The 21627-nt window shown below is 36.8% G+C and overlaps 1 non-coding gene across 1 annotated transcript; it reads left to right on the top strand.

Annotated features, from left to right (window-relative positions):
- The first annotated feature begins 20360 nt into the window (after positions 1-20360).
- LOC145625693 (small nucleolar RNA R71) lies at positions 20361-20466 on the top strand. Its single transcript, XR_014110601.1, has one exon. It is a non-coding gene; the product is annotated as a small nucleolar RNA R71 (small nucleolar RNA).
- Positions 20467-21627: the final 1161 nt, after the last annotated feature.

The following is a 21627-nucleotide window of genomic DNA, read 5'->3' as shown; positions in this document are numbered from 1 at the left end:
TTGGTAAAGTAATCGATGGCCAATAATATGTACTCGTGCCCTCCTGCTCCTGTATGTTGGAGAAGTTTTACCAATTATGTCAATTCCTCAAGTTGAAAAAGGCCAAGGGGAAGTGAGATTATATAGTTGAAATGGTTGAAGGTGTTGTAAATTAGCGAAAATTTGGCAATCTGGACACTTTTTAACATATTGTATGCAATTATGTTCCATTATGGACCAATAGTTTCCTTATCATGAAATTATAATAGCAAGCATTTTTCAATTCATGTGAGGTCCACAAACACCTTTGTGAGTGTTCTCCATAAAGCGTGTGGATTCGGGTTAGTCTATACACAATAAGCTTTTACCATTAGGTCGCTTTTTGCATAATTGACCATTTAGTAGATCATATTGGGCCGTGAGTGTCCTCAAGGCTCGTTGGTCTTTTGATGAAGTATTTTCAGGATATATGCCATGGGTAATATATTGGAGGATATGATCATACCAAGGATTGTCTCCTTCGTTGTCATTTATTTACTCTATTGTGTTGCAATACGCTGGTTCTTCTCTTCTATAAACGCATAATGGCATCATATTTAAGTGATCTAGAATGTTGATCATTAAGGCTAATTTTGCTAGCGCATCGGGAAATTAATTATCATCCCTTGTGAGATATTTAAAATCAATATATCCAAAATGCTCGATGAGTTGCTCTAGGTGTGCTTGGTATAATATCATCGTGGAGTTCTTTATCTTCCATTTTTTAAGTATATGATTTATAATCAAACTAGAATCACCATATACCTCTAATTTTTGCACACTTATGCTTGCTGCTGCTTCTAGCCTAATAACGCACGCTTCGCATTCCGTGTCATTATTAGTTACCTCAAAGTCTAGTTCGACATAGATTTGAGTATGTGCTCCCTCTAGACTTATGAGTAATACTCCTACGCCACATCCTTTTTTATTGGATGCACCGTCGAAGTACATTACTCATTTGTCATCTTGCGTCATGAGAATCTCTTCATCCAGAAGATGAGTAGTTTCTTTATGACTTGTTTGAATAGGACGTTGGGATAGAAAATCGGAAATTACTTTCCCTTTTATCGACTTTTCAAGAATATTTTTTAGTTCAAATTCGGCCAACATTACCAACCACTTGGATATTCTTCCTTGTATGGGTGGTTGTCAAAACAAATACTTTATCGGATTTTATTGAGAAATCACATGAGTAGTGTGTGGTAGCATGTAATGTCATAGTTTTTTAGTTGCCCACACTAATGTTAAACTTGTTTTATCCAAGATGCTATATTTTGTTTCATATTGAATGAATTTTTTTAGTTATGTAGTTATTACACGCTTAACTTTTTCTACCTCTTGTGCTAGCATGGCCCCAGTGGCTATGTTTATAACCGTGATTTATAGCCTAAGAGGTAGTTTGGGTACTGGTGGTGCTAAAACTGGTGGACTTTTGAGATAATCTTTGATTTTCTCAAAGGCTCTTTAGCATTGATCGTCCCATTCATGTTTTTCTTCGTTCTTCAATTTTTTAAATATTGGCTCACAAGTCATAGTAAATTTGTTGATAAACCGACTAATGTATTGTAGTTTTCCAAGAAAACCCCTAATTTCTTTTTATGTTTGAGGGGGAGGCATATACCCGATTGCCATTATTTTAGAGGGATCGATCTCGATACCAGTGTGCTTACTACGTATCTGAGTAACATGTTAAAAGTTACTCCGAAGGCGCATTTGTGTGGATTTAATCGCATTTCATATTCTTTTATGCGAGTGAAAAACTTGCGTAAAGCTTTTATGTGTCCCATTCTATCTTTGGACTTTACAATCATATAATACACATACACTTTTATTTCTTTATACATCATATCATACAAGAGAGTCGTAGTCGTTCTTTGTTACGTAGCTCTTGCATTTTTTGGACCAAATGGCATGACTGTGTAGCAATGTACCCCAAGGGGTGATAAAGCATGCCTTTTCTTGGTCTTCTTTTGCCATTAAAATTTTGTTGTAACCTGCGTATCCATCCATAAAGGATAACATCGCATGTTCAGCAGTGTTATCTACTAATATATCAATATGTGGTAGAGGAAAGTCATCTTTAGGGCTAGCCTTGTTAAGGTCCCTAAAGTCGACACACATGCGAACTCGTCCATCCTTCTTAGGGACTGGGACGATGTTTGCTACCTATTATGGGTAATTATATACGCGAATGAAACCTGCGTCTAATTGCTTTTGCACTTCTTCTTTTATTTTCAAAGTGACATCAGGTTTCATTCGTCGAAGTTTTTGTTTTACTGGTTTGAAATTAGGGTTCAAGGAAATGGTATGTTCCGCAATTTCGCTATCTATTCCAGGTATGTCCTTGTATGACTAAGCGAACACGTCTTCAAATTATGTGAGCTTCGATGTGAGGATCGATCGCTTTTCCGGATTTAAAGTTAAGCCAATTTTGACTTCCTTTTTGTTTTCATTAGTTCCTAAACTAATTGTTTCAGTTTCTTCAATTATAGGGCTCTTTTGTTCTTGTTAATTCATTAATTCAACCAATTTATTAATATTATCAACTTCATTAGATTGATTGTGATAGCATTCAAAAGATTCAAGAGAAAGCATATACTCGGAAATAGAGCTCATATTATTGAATTCATGAGAGAGTACATCAAGAGAAGAACCCTTTTTGGGATCTTTGTCCTTAGAACTAGAAAATAAAGATTCAGTAATGGCCATAAGGCTCAAATTTTCAGCTTCCTTAAAGTCTAAACTAAACTCGTCGTCTGATTCCTCAAATATCTTCCCTTCACCTGTGACGATTTCCACCTTATCAATTTTGAGATTGGTCCATTTAAAATATTTCCTCCATCCTTGCTCTAAGGTTTTATTAGAAGAGTTAATTAACAAGGTTTGGTCAAAAGCTTCATCTTAGATAGCGTTATGATTAGTCATTGTAGCAACATGGTTTTGCTCTAGTCCAAATAGCAAGTTGAATGCTTGCGTATCATAGCACCCAGGGGTTGGGTGTTTTGATTCGACGTTTTTGACATCGTCATTCAAGAAGTAGCAATCGTGAAATATTTCGAATCCAGATGTCTTGATACCTTCTATTACTAATGGTTTTGGAAAGTCATTACATGGGTAATCTTCTCCCTCCCTAATGAATTGTACATTAAGGGTTTGTTTGTTAGTTGAGAGAAAAGTAATTATCCCTTTCTTATTGTTGTCTCTACGTGGTTTGATTTTACCATCGTGAGACTCTAGTTCTTCTTTGGTTGGTTTGTCTCCTAATCCAAAAGAGAAAATTTTCTTTGTGATGGGAAGTAAAAGAGATTTTTTATTCCTATTCCCAAAGGCATCCTAGGAAAGTAACTACACTTAAATAAGGATCAAGCTTGAATGGTTATTCAAGGCTTTCTTCCATTTCAATTGTGCATATTGGCTCCGCGGCGAATCCCCACATGTCCTCTTCATCATTATCATTGTTTATTTCTATAAGTGATTGATCATTTATAGATATTTTGAAAGGAGAAGAATGTATAGTCAAAGGAAGCCCTTGACAGTTTAACCTAATAATCATCTTATGAAGTGAGGATGGTATTGCACCAAGCTCATGTATCCAAGTACGTCCAAGTAGAACGTTGAATGTAGGTTTAATGTCCATGACATGGAATTCAACCATGTTTTGAATTCGGCCTGTGGTAATTGGTAGCTTAACAGTTCCACACATCGATCTCCTCTAGTTTTCATAGGCTCTAATGCTTTGTGTTGTTGATTGGAAATCTTTTTGTGGATTAAGGCCTAAGTACTTTGAAGTTTTTGATGGGCATACATTTACAGCTGACCCAGTGTCTACCAAAGTAAGAGGGATGTTCTATCTCTTGCACCCCATAGTTAAGTATAATGCGTTTTTGTAGGTAGTGTCTTTTGAAGGCAAATCATCTTTAGTAAAAATGATTGATTTGTCGGATTTCTTGCTAGTAAGCAAGCTAACGAGATCCTTGGGAGTTGTGTCTGTACTTAAAGACAAAGCCTTTAGAGTATTCATAAGAGACTTCCTATGTTCTTTAGAAGTCTTTTGGAGTTCCATAATGCTAACATTTGCCTAGAATTGGCAAATTTGTTTGACTAATGGATCTTCCACCCTAAGTCGAGGTGGTATTGGGTTTTGTACTTGACCTTGATTTTGATTTTGTGTGGTCGAAGATCAATTTGGTGGTGTTTGGTAAACTCGTCCAGAACGAGTTAGATGATCTATCTTTTTTGGGTTAGTTGTAGGACTCGTGAACCAACTTTCTTCTAGAGGCTTTGAATTTGCCTCCATTTCAAGATGTTTCATGAGTTGTGCTTGATGAAATTGTTCATCCAAGGAGATATTTGATAAGACTTTTGACTTCCCCAAGAAATGATCCTAATAAAGCGCTCCATTTGTTTCATTTTGTAAACAAGATAGAGGTGGGACGGCGTCATACTTAGAGACATATAAGTCTTGGAAGATGTCGTCCCATAACCCACACTTCATTAGTTGCCCCTACAAGTGTTGTGGTTAGAGCTTTCCCTATAGGTGTGATATAGTCCAAAGGATTGAACGTATCGTTTCCATATGATCCTTATCAATGTGAAATGTCCCCAATGGGGATACATTGTTGTTGGGTTTAGGCATGGGAATTCTCCCATCGTCTACTAAATCTTGCACCTTGTGCTTTAGGACGTAGCGACGTTCAGTATCATGCCCAACGCCTCTATGACAAGCACAATAAGCACTGCCATCCCATTGAGCGTACCTTCTTTCTGGTGGAGTGGGTGGTGTTGGCCCTGTTGGTGCAAGTAAACCTTTTTCACTTAATTTTTCTAATAACTCTTTGTAACTCACAAGAAATGTTGTAAATTTTCATTCTTTTGTCCCTCTCCTTTGAGGATCATTACTATGATATTGATTCGTGTTATTATATTGCGTAGAAGTCCCAAATACATCAATAGAGGATGAGTTATTATCATAGTTATTCTTTTGTTGATGATGATAAGGTTTGTTTGCCTTTTCTATAGCAAGATCATCTTTAATCCTAGTAGAAAAAGAATAGACCTTTTGAAAAGTATCTAAACCAAGGTAACGTAGATGCTTGTTGTACTTTTCATGACAATTGTCAATGATTTTTTGTACAAACTCGAGTTCAGGTGGTCTTTTGGGCAAGGTGATCCACCTTTTCTCTCCATCTACCATAGAAAGCAAGGAAACCTTCATCGTCGCCTTGCTTAAGTATTTCAAGTTCACGTAGAGTCGATTTGAACTCTACGTTACTCTCATATTGAATAATGAAAGCCAAAACTACATCTTCCAATGTTGTTTTGAATTTTGGATCTGGCCCATAGTACCAGTCTCTCGCGGTTGGGTCTAGTGAAAAAGGGAAAGTTAAAGCATAAAGCTTAGGATCACCTCTTTTTAATGCCATGGTTCCAGTAAAACGCATTAAATTGTTTTGTGGATTATTGGTCACCTTGAATATTGGCAAGTCCGTAGCTACGAACTTTTCCGGTAAAGCAAGTCCTGCGGGAGGAGCAAACTTTTCTGCGTCAAAGTACTTTTTTCCCATTGTAGAACGAAGAACAAGCTTCTCTAACGACTTTTCTTTCACGGATAGTTGTTCCATCTTTTGTTGCAAGGCTGGAGTCTCATCATATTTCTTTTCATCCTTTTCAAGCTTCTTAATTCTTATTTCCTTGTCCTCTTGAGCCTTTTCTCTTCTCAAGCGAGCAATCTCTTCTTGAAGTTGCTAAATGGTCGACATTGTAGTTTGACTAGAACTAGTTGTCGAGGGAAAGTGGTTTGAAAGGGGTGGATTGTTTTATGGTAAACGTAGAATGCGAGTGCCTGGGAGTCTTCGTTCCCAAGCTTGAAAAACAGCCCTAAAAGAAGTACAAAAGGATAAGTAAATCGATACGCTTATTTAGGTGACAAAAAGAAGAGGAAAGAACGCAATATATTTTTGAAGGGATAACACCTCCTTTAAATAATTCTTCAATGAAGATATTGTTTGAACAAGGTAATTTGTTTTTTCAGAAAATCAAAATGGCTCGTAACATTAGGCACACGCAAGTAACTAGGTTGCGTGCGGCTGGCGCGCGCATCCTAATGGCTTGCGCTAGTCGGGGTCACACAACTCGATGAGATGCGCGCGCCACCTGCTCGTACAATTTTTTTTTTTAATTTGAGCATTTTTTAATCTAATCGTTTCATTTTTTTACGATTTTGTTTAATGTTACACTTTGAATATGACTCAAAATTACAAAGGGACAACTTCGTAATTGGGAACCTAAACCAACTAAAAGAAATTAAAAAAGAAGTTATCCTAACATGTTGCACATAATCATATAATCAAATAAGCATACCATAAGCCAAGATTCACACAATGCCATTATAAGGTCATGAGCTTGGGTGTCTATAGGTACCATATGTTAAGAAACGACACACAAATCAATCACTCAACGTGTTGACTCATGACATCGCCCTCCCAACATTTTGTTGGCAATATGGGTGGGATGATTGTTATTGATTTCGGGATAGAAGCCTAGTGTTGGCAACCCCTAGTCAATGAGCAAATCCCCAAAGGTTAAAGTGTACAATGATTATACATGATGCAATGTTTCTTGTTTGGTTTTTACTTTTGTGAAAAAGGAAGATATTATGCGTTCAAGTCTCGCTTTATAACTAGAGATTATCCAAGTTAATTCCCGTTATAACCCACAGGCAACATAGTGTTTGAAACGTTGAACCATAACTAAGAACTAATCTTGTAACCTCTAAGTCCCCATCAGAGTCGCCACTATAAGGAGGGTGTTCCCATCGTAGGGGATCCTTCTCCTTAGATACTCATGGCCCTTTAGAAGCCCAGGAATTTACACTTGTTATGGTGTATTAGGATTTTAATTCCTCAAAGTTTGGGGGGCCTTGAATTAGAATTGATCTTGTTATCACTCTTTTTTATAAGAAACAAGTAGGGAGTCGCCAATGAGTTTAAAGAAAACTCATAAACCTGGTTCATGCCTTTCTCCCATGTGGAGTTCATGGGATAATTAGCGCGAACCGTACGTTTACCCCTGCCCAAATTAGTCCACATAAACCAGAAAATGAGTTCGGGAGCGAGGGTACTAAAATAATGTTCCCTTTTAGAGGGGAATTACTATTCAAGCCCGAGTGCGGCCTCTACTAGCTCTTCCTTTTTCACAATTTCATCACCAAACAATATATGCAACGCGACACCTAAAACTAAGTCGCAATTTACATTGCAAAGTCGTTATTCTTTTTATTTACATGCATCAATCACGTAGGAATTACATTTCAAAGTCGTTATTCTTTATTAATTCAAATTCATGAAAGCAACAAAAATAAACAAGATTCTCCTTGGCTTAAGTGATTAATCAATCAATTAATTATTCAATTCTAATCTTTATTAACGCAAGATACTATGGGGAATTGATTAAGTAAATATCCTTTTAAAATGATCAAACAACACTAATTAATTTATTAAGGTTCTTTTAAACAAGAAAAATAAATATGATTGATCTAAGTGCTCGGGATTTTACCACTTCTCTTTGCTAGATCTTCGTTTAGAACACTTATGGACTCCATCTTGTTCGGGAACCTCCACTATAGTAACAAGTATAAAGGGGGTGAGTGTTTAGGTCAAGAGGGTTTAGTAGCACACAAGTTCACAAAGTTTCTGTTAGCGTTTTGGGTTAATATATGTCTGTTTCAAGCCTTATATTAAGCCTCTATTTATAGGGAATGAGTGCAATTAGGGTTTTAAGCATTCTGCCGCATAAGGTGTCACGCGCATTTGGTTGAGTTGCGCGTGGCATCCCAGCGCAAGTGATTTAGTTACGCTGCTCTGAGTAGCGCAACTCGATGTCTTGCATGCGGCATTGTGATAAGATTCGATTTTATATTTTTATGAAATTCTGAATCTTCCGCGAGCGCATCACTAGCAGTTGCACTGGGAGTCGTGCGTAACATAATTAGTTGCGCGCACTAGACAAGCGCGACTCATTGAGATGCGCGTGGCTTTTTCTGTGGAAGCATTAAATTTAACCTAGGAGCCTCGAAATACGTCATTTTTGGGTCTTAATCACGGGCTTAAGCCTAATTATGATTGGGTTTAGTTAATTGGACCTTGTCTACATTTGTTTTTGGGTTAGGCTAGTCTTTTGGTGTCTTTCTGGTTTAACCAGTTATCAATAAGTATTCTTCACATTGATCCAACACGAAGATGGTTTTATTTATCGTTATTGCACTTCTTGTTGGGACAGGAGGCCAAAAGTAGATGTCTAAACTAGCTTGAGGGAATGGGAGTTTGTTTGCATCGATGAGGTCTTGAATGAGATTTTGAAACATATAACATTGATTTGTAGTATGACCTTTGCTTTGATGGTACTTGCAATAGGAATCTAGATTCCATTCTGTTGTTCTCCTTTCAGGAGGAGGATCTTGCATAGGTTCAATTGGTGTGATAAGTCCTCTAGCAAGGAGTCGATTAAAGGTGATATTATAGCTCATTCCAATTTGGGTGAATTTCCTTTCTTGTTCTTTGGTCTTCTAAATATTTTTATCGATGCAACTTTCGTTATGATAGGAAGAAACAGAAGAAGGGTTGTCGTTCTTCCTACTCTTGCCACCATTGTTATAGATTTTGGCCTTCTTGTTGCTCGGAGGAACACGAAGGTAATTTGAATCAACAAGATCTTGAATTCGGTCTTTGAGGGTGAAGCACTCTAAAGTGGTGTGACCATGGCCTCTATGATATTTGCAATAAGAGTTTGGATACCAGCTGGGAAGCCGTTTCTTAGGTGGTGGGTCTTGGATTGGACCAACTGGATGGATAAGGTTTTGACCGTGAAAATAGTCAAAAGCTTCATTATAAGTCATTCCTATTGGTTTATACTCTTCAAGGGTCCGTTTTTCCCGTGGCTCAGGAGCATTAGGAGCATTGAGTTCTTCATTTAATCCTTGGTGAGAATTTTGTTCGATAACCCTTACCCGAGTTGCTAGTCCTTCTACCACGTTTAAGAGAATGTCAATGACATCTTGTGGTTTTCTAATGTCTTCTTTTAGACTTGAAAAATTTTCCTTGGTATCATCTAAGAAAACCCCGTCATCTTCCTCAATCATGGTCACTTCATCGATAGAGGTTATATAGACTATTTTGATCATGGGCTCTATTACAGGTGTGATAAGGAGCGAAGGATCGAAAGATATTTGATCTTCTGTGATGTCTAGAACTTCGGAAGTAGTATTGTTATCAATCATGTCTTGTATAGCTTCCTTAAGTTTCCAACACTCCTCTGTGTTGTGACTCTTTCCTTAGTGATATTTGTAGTGTTTATTAGGATCCTTAGGTCGCCTGGCTTCTGGAACTGGATCTTTGATATGTCCTATGGGCATGACTATTCCTTTGTGGTGTAGCTTTTCGAAGGCCGTCTTGTAACTCATACCAAGTGGTGTGAACACTCTTTTTGACCTTTGGATTTGTTGTTTAGAAGTGTTCTTAGCGTTTATTTCATTAGTGGGAGAGGAAGAAAAATGATGGTCGTTCTTCTTTCTTTTCGCACTATCTACTTTCAAAAGACCGTCTTCAATGTTAATGCCTATATCATAGAAAACTTTGAAAGTATTCAAGTTGTGTTGATATTTCAAGAGCTTTGAATACTTTTCTTGAAGGCTCTTGATGAATTTTCTTACAGACTCTTTTTCAGTAGGAACTTCAACCATATTAGCGGAAGTTTCCTTCCACTTGTTGAAGAAAGAGATGAACCCTTCGTTTTCCTTTTGCTTTAGCATCTCAAGTTGTCTATGGTCAATTTCAACTTGAATGTTGCACTTATATCTATCAATAAAAGCGTTTATTATTCCATCCCAAGTAAAGGTCTTGTCTTTGTCAAGGGAAAAGAACCATTATTGACAAACAGTTTCTAGAGATAGTGAGAACAAAGAGTGAAAAATATTCCTATAAATCCCCTTAATATTCATTATAATTTTAATTTAAAAGACCTTAAGTGAAAATAAGGATTTTCAGTTGGTTTGAACTTAGGGATGTCATTGGCATTTCAATTGGTTTGAACACAGGGATGTCATTGGCATTGAATTTCTGCGGAAGAAGTTCCCTGTCCACTAAGACCCCTTGTGAGCTAATGCCCTGGAATCTATAGTCATTGGAGAGTTTGCTTAGGCTTTCTTGCATGAGCTCCATTTTTTGTTGCTTCACAGGGTCATTGATTTGAAGAGCCATTGCCTTTATCGATTCAGTCATGTTAACTACGTCCTTCCTAAGTTCGTTGACTTCTTTCTAAGACACCATTTTCTTCGTAGCTTTTCTCTTTTGTCAAATCTGTTTATCAAAAAGTAGTACTTGAATGAAGGTGTTGTCCTTGATTAAGCTCCCTTCTCTCCTTAACCAAATGTTGTGAAAAGGGAAGTTATGGATACTTTTTGTTAATTTGTTGACTCAAACTTTATTCAACATGCAATAGATGGAAGGAGGTAGGAAGAATGAAAATTGTGATATGGAGAAAGCATGTAGAGAATGGAAAGATGATATAGATGGAGAGATATTAAAAAACTAGGAATAGAATGTACCCATAACTCAAATGACGGAAAAATCGACTCATGCATGAACCTAAGACATGGTCATGGTGACTTATTCACGAAGTTCGTGCTAAGACTAGTGAGTGTAAGTGGCATGTTTGAATCGTGTCATGACCATGTGACTAGACCATGTGACACGACTCAATTAAGGACTAGACATGAATACTGTCATTAATAAACTGGTTAAACCGATTAAGTAAACTTATTTATTAGACTCGTCGTGAAGACTCGTGCTGAAAACTGTCGCCGAAGCAATTAGACTGTCGCCAGACCGCTAAAGATCAGTGCCAGACGAAAACATTATTGCCTGGCCATAATCACTACTGCATGGCGCTACGGCCAAACTTTTTTGCCATTTCTGGAACATTGGTCTGAGACTATTTCTAGTATTTTACTCTAATGGGCCAAGCCTAAATTCGTGCAAAGTCAAGTTCGATCAATTTATTTAGACTTTAATCATTTATATTAATTAATTAATTAAGCAAAGTCCTTTAGTCATTAATTTCTTTATTTAAACTCATTCACAAGTTAAACAAATGGTTAGTGTAAACACATACAGGTTATGTACAAGCAAGTAATGCACAAGTAGTCAAATAGTCACAACATGATGCAATGAGTTTTCAATCTAACCATGGCTCTAGTTCTCTAAAGTTCAAGGATATAGGTCAGTCAAAGAGGTTCCATGGTTATGAGTCTGAATTCACTGCGTGGAAGCCTTACCTTTGGAAGGGTTGGCGCAAGTGGATGAGACCCCGCGAGTTAAACGCGCTTCCACGGCTTAATGAATTCAACAAACTCGGATGTACCCTTTGTTGCCATGAGCGTTCGATTGGGTAGATGGAGTGTGAATTCCCAGAGGGTTATGAACATATGTAGAACACTTATGGGTTCAGAAAAATGAGAAAAATACAATCAGGAAGTAGAAGTGAGCGAATAGTACGTACTAGAATTGAATGAAACAAAGAAAGTAGATTTCAGGCTCGGTATTGGAAGAACATGGCGTGAGACAAAAGTGCCTGTCACCAGACTATGACTCTATCGCCAGACAATAGATGTTTTCGCTAGGCGATAGAGCCATCGCATTAGCGATGGCACTTTCTTCTGAGTGCTAGTTCCTACAAGCCTCAGCAGCTTTCTGTTCTTGAATTTTCATATTTTTCGCAGCGTTATTTCGATTTTAGTTGTGAAAGATATTTCCCAAATTTCCCACGTGTAAAAATCAATGTTTTTGACGCATTACAGATGGTCTTTTCAATGCGGACTTTTTTATGCATATGTTAATAATGTTTATCAAAATTACGCACATGAAATACTTAGAACTTTTTGAGTCTCATCCACTCATTCTAAATCATTGACAGAATAAATTTTAGGAATTAAAATAGAAATCCTCCCCAGCGGAGTCGCCAAAAAATTGTAGGGAATATTTTAAGCATCCTACAGTTGAGCCCCACTATGATCATACACTTAAGCATGGTGGAGTCCAAAGGGAACGAAGCTAGAGTAAAAGAGCTGCCAACAAGTTTTAGGAACTTGTAAACCGTTCACAGGGTGAAGATTACACCCCTTCACAATCCATGAAATCGCTAACTCCATAGTGGTCTTGAACCATGACTGGATCTTCGGGGATGAAGGTACAAATCCAACCTAAAAGAGATTGAACCTGCTCTAAAAATAGGCCTCTACTTTATTCTTCTCGTATTCATGTGCGCTTTCTAACTAACATACAATCAATATATTAATACTAAACTTATTTAATCTATGTTGGTTAAATATTAATGCACAAACAAAAGTATTAGTGGCGATCCGATCACTTGAATTATAATCAAATTAACCTAAACGAGATTATTAATTATCTTCTTAACAGTGATTACAAGTACAAATTCCCTTTAAACATGCATAAAAGGCGTTATCAAGAAATAACAATAATGATATCAAAAAACAATAATTAACTGCCATCATCATCATAATAATAATCTGAATAAAAGCATAAAAATAATAGCAAGATCCTAGGCATGATACTAACTAGATTCATAACAAATCCTAGCATGTCAATAAGCAATAAAAATCAAAGCTTTATCCCTAGCATGATACTAACATGATATTAGAAAGAATAGGAAGTATCATAAAAACATGCATGATATTAGAAATTTTCGTTATTACCCAAAACATGATACTAGAAATTAATAAAACATCCTAAAATGATACTAGGAATCAAAATAATCAAAGCATGCTTTCTATGACAAAATAATAACTAAAGTAAATTAAATTACTTACTTGGATGCTTCGTATTTCTTTCTTATAACAAAATACACGCGTTAGTAACTTCAAGTAAAATATTAAACAAACAATTAAATTATACAATTAAAATAGAGATTTGGGACTAAACCCTCAGATTTTATCAACCTTTCACGTCTAGGGAGAAGGAAACTTCGAACATGACTAGGTGTGTCTAGAACTTGTGAATGAGAAATTTTGTAAGAGGGAAGGTTTAGAAAAAGAATAGGGAGAGAATAAGCTTCTAGATTTAGAGAGGGAAAGGAATAGAATTAGATGATTGTTAGTGATTGATTAAAAACAGAGAGATATGACCCTTATTTATAGAAAAAATAGTCCGGAAACAAATCAAGTCCCATTTGGAGTAAAATGTTTCCTGTCGCGAACGACAGGAGTTAGTGCCAAACGACAAGCTTAGCACCAGGAGACATCTATTAGTGCTAGGCGACAGCTATTAGTGCCAGGTGACAGACTTGTCATCTTGCGCTAAATTAGAAATAAAACACGCTTTGCACGCTAAATCCTATTCTTAATATGATTATGCAGCTAATTTCGCGTTTATCAAATTAAAATCATGTTTTCATAAAATACTTAGTTTATTCTTAATAAAACTCTTTAAAATAATAATTATCAATCCTAATCCCATTAGAATTTAAAAGAACCTTTTAGATTATTCTATAATATTACTAACAATAATAATAACTTTAAGAATAATAATTAATAGGCCCTCCCCTAGAACATTGCGCCGCATATAATATTCATTTTGAGCCCAGTTTAGTATTTAGGCCATGACTTCCTCATTATTGATCGGAATTGGGCTTATAATATACCGTTGGAAAGCACTTTTTGATCCCGATCAAACTACACTATTAATGGGCCCTTATCATGGAAAAAAATAAAATTGACTGGCTATTTTAATAAATAGAGTATATTTTCAAAAACAGAAAGAGTGATATTTTAATAAAAACAACCGCATCACTAGACTTTTCACACTTTCACTTCGTTCGATATCAAATGACGTGAAAGGTATTTATCACTTGGTTTGGTTTTTGGGGACATTTGGGTGTCTACATAATGAGTTTTAGGATATTGCTAATATTATGCTTTACTGAGGATATTATTATTATGATGATGATTTGTTGTATCAATAATATTATGTTGCTTGATATATTATTGTTATTGCTTGATCACGCCCTCTCTTGCAAGATTAACGGGAATATGTACTTGAAATCACGCTTAATAAGATAATTAATAATCTTGTTTTGGCTTATGTGATTTTAATTGCAGTTATCGACAATAATAGATTTGTTTGTGCATTAATGTTCAACCAACATAGATTAAACAGATTTTTGTTTTAATATATTGATTGTATGTTAGTCAAAAAGCGCACATGAATATGAGAAGAATAAAGTAGAGGTCTATTTTTAGGGCAGGTTTAATCTCTTTTCGGTTGGAATTGTTCCTTCATCCCCGAATATTTAGTCATGGTTTCAGACTACTATGGAGTTAGCGATCTAATGGGTCGTAAAGGGGTGTAACCTTCACCATGTGAACGGCGTACAAGTTCCTAAAACTTGTTGGTTACTCTTTTACTTTTGATTTCTTCCCTTTGAACGCCATCATACTTAAGTGTATGATCACAGTGGGACTCAAGTGTGGGATGCTTGAAATATTCCCTACATATTTATAAAAACATGCGTTGACAAGAATGATAATAAATAAGTGTCAACTAGGTTTTATACCCGTCATCCGTGTGACTGTGTGAGGCAAAAGCTGTTGAGAATGTGAAGCTGATGATTACTTGAGATTTGAAAAAAAATGGAAAAGTCTCTTAATAGTACATCTTGTTGAAGAAGTAGAAAATAAAAACAAAATTTTATTAATGAGGATATTTTCAAAAGAGATTTTCTTACGATAACGAAATGAATTGAATAATGTCAGGATATTATTTTAACTTTGCTTTATATAAGTAATACACTGCTGACTAGACATAAGCCTAATAACTTTCAATAAGGATCCTTGAAAGTTGAAATGAAGGAATTGCATAACAAAATTGCTAAAGAAAGAACACATTGGCTTAATTCTCATTGATGACTTTAAACATACATATATAACACAAGCTAACACTAATGTGATACGATCACAGATGCCAAAACCGAACCGACCTAAAAAAAACTATCCGTTTCGAATTGTAACCGATCCGATTTGATCCGGGAAATTCAAGACCCAAACTTGATCTATAACCGAACTGAACTCAACCAAAATCTAAACTTGACCCGATCTGAACTTAACCCGGCACCGATTTGTTCTGACCTAAACTCTACCTGAGTCCGATATGACCCGACCTCAACCTCTTCTTTCAACTAAAAAAAAATATGATTTATAAATGACTTGATATTTACCCAATAATTAGGTAAAAACTCAATAATAACTCTAGTTTAAAATAACCTTATTTGGATATAAATTGGGTAAACTCGATTAAAATCCAGCCAAACACAGAACTTGACCGAACTGAAATCATCCAAACCAATTAAAAATCAATGGATCAACCTTATCTTAATCCAAACCAAACTTGACCGAACCCAAATCATCCACAACGAAATTAACCTGACCCAAATCTATACGACCCAAAATTAACCCTGTTAAGCCCGTTTTGAACCCAATCCGAATTTATTCGAACCAGACATGAACCGATCTGGAGTTGATTCGACCCATATCCAACACGAACTCAATAGACCATGACCTGAATTTGATCCGACCCGAATTTGACCTGACCTGATCCAAATTAAAAGAATAATTTTTACCCAAACATATCCGATCCGAACATATCCAACCAGAATAAACCCGACCAAAACTCCAACCGGTTATCCAAATTAATACTTCTAGATAGGATTTGGAAACTAAAAGATATTAAAAGATACTATTAGCCACCAGTGGCGGTCTTAGAAACACCCATGTGGCCTCCGCTTGGATCCGAATGGCACATTTTCAAAACATTAGGCACCTCTTCATTTGGCACACATCATCTAAGTAAGCCATCGACCCCTTGCTTGTATAAGATGGGATCATCCCAAACATAATGCCTTGCCTTTCTCTTGAGCTTCTTCCTTTGATTCTAAAAAAATGAAGGAGGAAACTCCCCACATGCAAGGAAATTCACCAAATCGGCAAACCATGGGAGCTCCTTCGCTTCAATAGCATATAGGAAATCATCAAGCCTCTTATCCTCAATTGGAGAACCATCATCATGAATTTGAGAATCATCTAGACGATAAAGATGGTCCACCACAACATTCTCCGCTCCTCTTTTATCTCGAATCTCAATGTCGAAGGTTTGGAGCTCAACAACCCACCGGATCAACCTTGGCTTGGATTATTTATTGGCAAAAAGATATTTGAGAGCCTCATGATCCGTGAAGACTATGGTTTTGGAACCCAATAGATAACAACGGAACTTCTCAAAAGCATGAACTATAGCCAAGAATCCCTTTTCCGTTATAGTGTAATTCCGTTGAGCCCCATAAAGAGTCTTGGATATATAATAGATCACATGAAGCTTCTTGTCCACTCTTTGACCCAAGACACCTCCTATTGCCAAATCACTTGCATCACACATCAAATCAAATGGTAAATCCCATCTTGGAGCTTGAACAATAGGAGTAGAGATTAGAGCCTTCTTCAACTTATTGAATGCCTCCAAACACTTGTCATCAATTACAAACTCGACATCTTTTTAAAGAAGATCATTGAGGGGCTTTGCAATGAGGGAAAAGTCTTTGATAAATCTTCTATAGAACCCGGCATGGCCCAAAAATGACCTTACACCCTTCACATTGACCGGAGGTGGCAATTTTTCAATTACCTCAATATTTTCCTTGTCCACCTCTATGCCTTTGTGAGAAATTTTGAGCCCGAGTACTATTCCTTCTTCAACCTTGAAATGGCATTTTTCCCAATTCAACACCAAGTTCACTTTTTCACATCTTGCCAAACACTTTTCAAGATATTCAAGGCAAGCCTCAAAGGAAACCCCACCTACGGAAAAGTCATCCATAAACACCTCCATCTCCTCTTCCAACATGTCTCCAAAAATACTCATCATACACCGTTGGAAAGTGGCGGAAGCGTTGCAAAGGCCGAATGGCATTTTCCTATAGGAATTTGGAAAAATCCCGAATAATCATCAAGAAAACAATAGTACTTGTGCCTTGTTAGTCTTTCAAGCATTTGATCAATGAAATGAATGGGGAAATGATTTTTGTTTGTGGATGTGTTTAGACGTCTATAGTCTATACATATCCTCCATCCCGTGACCGTCCTGGTTGGAATGAGCTCACCTTTCTCATTCTCAACGACGGTCATACCTCCCTTCTTTGGGACAACGTGAATGGGAGAAAACGACCTACAATTAGAAATGGGAAATATAATTCCCGCATCTAAAAGTTTGGTGATCTCCTTCTTCACTACTTCTCCCATTTGGGGATGTAGATTTCGTTGCCTCTCAATGGATGGTAGAGTACCCTCCTCAAGAGTTATGTGATGTGTACACAAAGCAGGGCTTATACCTTTGAGGTCATCAATGGTATATCCCAAAGCACCTTGATGCCTCCTCAAGAAATCTTATAACTTTTGAGCTTGGTGCTCACTCAAAGAAGAGCTACCAATCACGGGGAAAGTAGATTAGGGTGTCAAAAATTCATACCTAAGGTGTGATAGAAGAGGTTTGAGCTCAACCATTGGTACACCTTTACCTTCCTTTGAAGTGGCGGCTTGCAAAGCTTCTTGGCTTGAGATATTCATGCACGTATGCTCATCCACTTCCTCAATGCTTCCATTTAGCAAATCCTCATACATTTCCACTTCCTTGATAGGAGAACCTATCTTATCCTTATTCAACAAAACATTCTCGAGAGGATCATTAGAAGTGAGCAACTGCTCATGCATAGAAGATACAACAAGATCAAGAGAATCGATCAACATGCAATTTTCTAAAGAAGAACATGGATACTTCATGCTTTCATCCAAGTCAAATTCAAGGGAATTTTGTGTAGAACTACCCTAAAGATTGGGTCATTTGTGAACAATTACCCATTTTTTTTATTTGTTTAGAATTACCCGCAAGTTTAGAAAAGTTTGGGGAGCACTACCCACTAGCGTTTTTCGTCCCATTAAAACGTTATTTTGGCTCAATATTTTACTTTTTTCAATTACAATGGTCAATAAATGCTAAAATAAGCAAAAACCCCAATTCAATTAAACCCCCAAACCTTAGCAATTAAAATCCCCAAATAATACTACACTCATGAACCCTAAAATAAATTATGATTAAAACCTTAATTAGGTTAATTAAGGTAAATTAAAACCTTTGTACAAAATTGGGAGAGTTAATTGGGTGGCAAAAGTGAAAAAAGTGAGCTCCAATAACGTCTTAATTGGAAGAAAAATGTTAATGGGTAGTGCTACCCAAATGTTTTTAAACTTGTGGGTTGTTCTAAACAAATAAAAAAAATGGGTAGTTGTTCTCAAATGACCCTATCTTTAGGGTAGTTCTACACAAAATTTCCCAAATTAAATAACCTCTTCTCCTACCTTGAGTGAAACTTTTGCACTCGTAACATCAATCATAGCATCCGAGGTAGCAAGAGAAGGTATACCAAGAATAATGGGAATGGTAGCATCTTCATCCATTTCAAGAACCACAAAATCTGCCGGAATTACAAATTTCCCTACTCTCCAAGGAACATCCTCAACCTTCCCCTACGGAATCTTAATTGACCTATCCGCCAATTACAAGGTAATCTTAGAAGGTAAAGTCCCCCTAACTTAAGTCTTTGATAAACCGAATATGGCATTAAGCTAACACTAGATCCTAAGTCACATAAGGCATTATGAATTTGCATCTTATTAATGGCACAAGGGATAGAGAAGTTTCCGAGATCTTTCAACTTGGGTGGCATCTTGTTTATTATAATTGCACTACAATTCTCGGTCAAGTTGACCATCTCCACCATATCACAAGACCTTATTCCACTCAAAATGTCATTGAGGAATTTCGCATAGTTTGGCATTTGGGTAACAAATTCGGTAAAAGGTAGAGAAAGATAAAGTTGCTTAAGAATGTCAATAAATCTTTCAAATTGTTCATCCAGCTTATGCCTCATGAATTTTTGTTGATATGGAAGCTTGGGTTTCACAATCTCTTTCTCCACTCTCACCTCTCTAGGTGTCTCAATCACAACCTCACTCAAAGATGCACCATTTCTCTCATCCTCTACCAAGACCTCTTTGGGGACCTCCTTAGTTTCACGTACTCTTCCTAGGCAAACTCTCCTCAAGGACCTTACCACTTCTTTTAACAATAGCATTCACGGGTCTCTGGGGATCTAAGCCTTGGGAAGGTAAAGAAGAAGGACTATCATGGTCTTTCAAAGCATTAGCAAGGTGAGAAATTTGATTTTCAAGCATCTTATTATGAGTCATCACTTCATTGAATTTCTTGTCACTTACGTCCATGTAAGTGCTCAACAACTTTGTTTGATTTTCAATGATTTCCTCCAAATTAGTCCTAGAAGAAGAGGATTGTGAATAGGAATTATCAACTTGAGTCTTTAGAGCAAATGCGAGTGGAGGGCCTCTTTGAGCATTAGTTTGAAAATTGCCTCTCCCTTAATTGTTCCAATTTCCCTTATTTTGATTTTGACCATAACCTTGATTATGGTTACCACCACCTTGATTATGATTTCCATAACCTTGGTTTTGATGACCATAATTTCGATTCTGATTTTAGCCACTATAACATGTATTGTTATAGTTACCTCGAGAACCTTAGTTCCCTTGGTTCCTTTAACCATCTACTTGGTTATAATTGTCAAAATTACCATGGTTTTGGTAATTCCTATTCCATTGACCTCTTTGCTTATCAAACCTTTGCACATTATTATTGTTTGACACAAATTTCACATGTTCACTCTCATTATTGTCAAAATCATCATTACTGTCCGAAAAAGCATGAGGGCAATTAATAGAATCATAATTATATGAACCACACACATCACAAAACAAACAACCACTAGGCATGTTACTAGAAGAAGGAGAGGGATCAGAGTTAGAAGAAGTACCTCTCCCCTTAAATTGGGAGGGAAGACTTGGAGCTTGGGAAGAAGAACTCTCCAATTTTTCCTTAATTGCACTTAATTCCTTCTCCAAGTTTGAAATTTGTGAGGAGAGATTGTTGATTGCATTCAAATGATCAACCGAGTACACCGAAGAGCTACTCTTGCTAGTTGATTCTCTCTCACCATCTTGCCAATCTCTATAGTACCTCACAACATCCTCAATGATTTCCACCACTTCTTCTTCCGTCCTATTCATGATAGGACCTCCGTCTCCTTCATCTAGGCATGACTTGCCTTGGGGACTTAGGCCTCCATAGAAAATCTGAATGATTTGATAGGTTGGAATCCCGTGGTGAGGACACTCCCTTTGATACTCCTTATATCTCTCCCATGCTTCATAGAGGCTCTCACTTGTCTTTTGTTGGAAGCCTTGAATCAAAGCTCTTGCCTCCTCCGTTTTCTTTTGTGGACAAAAACGAGTTAGAAATTCCTTTGTAACCTCGTCCCATGTAGTTAAAGAATTCGGCTTAACCTCCTTGTCTAGCCATTCCAAAGCACGCCAAATGAGAGAAAAGGGAAAGAGCTTGAGGCGGATGAATTCTTGGGAAACTCCTTTCACCTTGATAGTATTGCAATATTTTTCAAATTCCTTGAGATGATTTAGCGGGCTCTCATGCTTTGCTCCACTAAATTGTCACCTCTCTATCAAAGTGATCATAGTCGGCCTAATTTCAAAATCATTTGCCAGTGTTATAGGTGGAGCATTCCACTCTCAAATCTATATGCACCGGGAATCCCTAATTCTTTCAATGCCACTCTCGGATTCTCTCCCATTCTTGTTTGTTCCTCTTGTTGCGGTTCTTCTTCACTTGAAATGCTAGAGCTAAAAGATCTCCAAGCAAACCTTAGTCTTGTAATAGTCCTCTCGATCTCCAGATCAAATAGCACAAGTGAATGACTATGTGCTCTATGCATACAACTCAAAGGAAATTATTAGTAGCACGGCTACAAGTGTAGCCTTAAAGAGAAAAAATCTTTTTGTTTTTTTTTATAATGAAATAGACTCAACAACTATAACAAAGCACCAATGTCATACCCCGGCAACGGCGCCATTTTGACAAGGGTTGGAACTAGGTCGTCATCTGATTCTCCCTAAGTCAAACTAAATTTGTAAACGCTTAACAAACCTTATACGAGTATAGAGGCAAGCTAATAGTCGAACCCAAAGGAATGAATCAAAGCTATGTTGTAGTCTAATGTTAAGCTAAATCGAAGAATTTTCAATGGTTAAGTATGGTAACTAGGATAACAAGAATCGAGAATTCAATCAAATTACTAAATACTAGGGATATAGGTTCCACATGCAAGCTTAACAATCATGCTAATTGATAGATCACCCAATTGATTCAAACATTGTAAGGGACAAATAATAGTTGCAATCAAAGGAATTCAAAGGTTACCTCCTATAAACAAAACTAGGGTTCACTATGAATGATTAAAAAGAAGAATCACAATCAAATTCAATCAATTAAAGCAATTCCCGAAGCAATTGTTCGTTTCATTGGAATTTGCAATGCAATCTAGATTAATCTTATAGGTTGATCACTCCTA

The sequence above is a fragment of the Chenopodium album genome, chromosome 3 (assembly GCF_948465745.1).
Source record: "Chenopodium album chromosome 3, dcCheAlbu1.1, whole genome shotgun sequence".
In the NCBI taxonomy this organism is placed as follows: Eukaryota; Viridiplantae; Streptophyta; class Magnoliopsida; order Caryophyllales; family Amaranthaceae; genus Chenopodium; species Chenopodium album.
The sequence above is the reverse complement of the archived record's forward strand: the minus strand, read 5'-3'. Positions and strand labels throughout refer to the sequence as shown.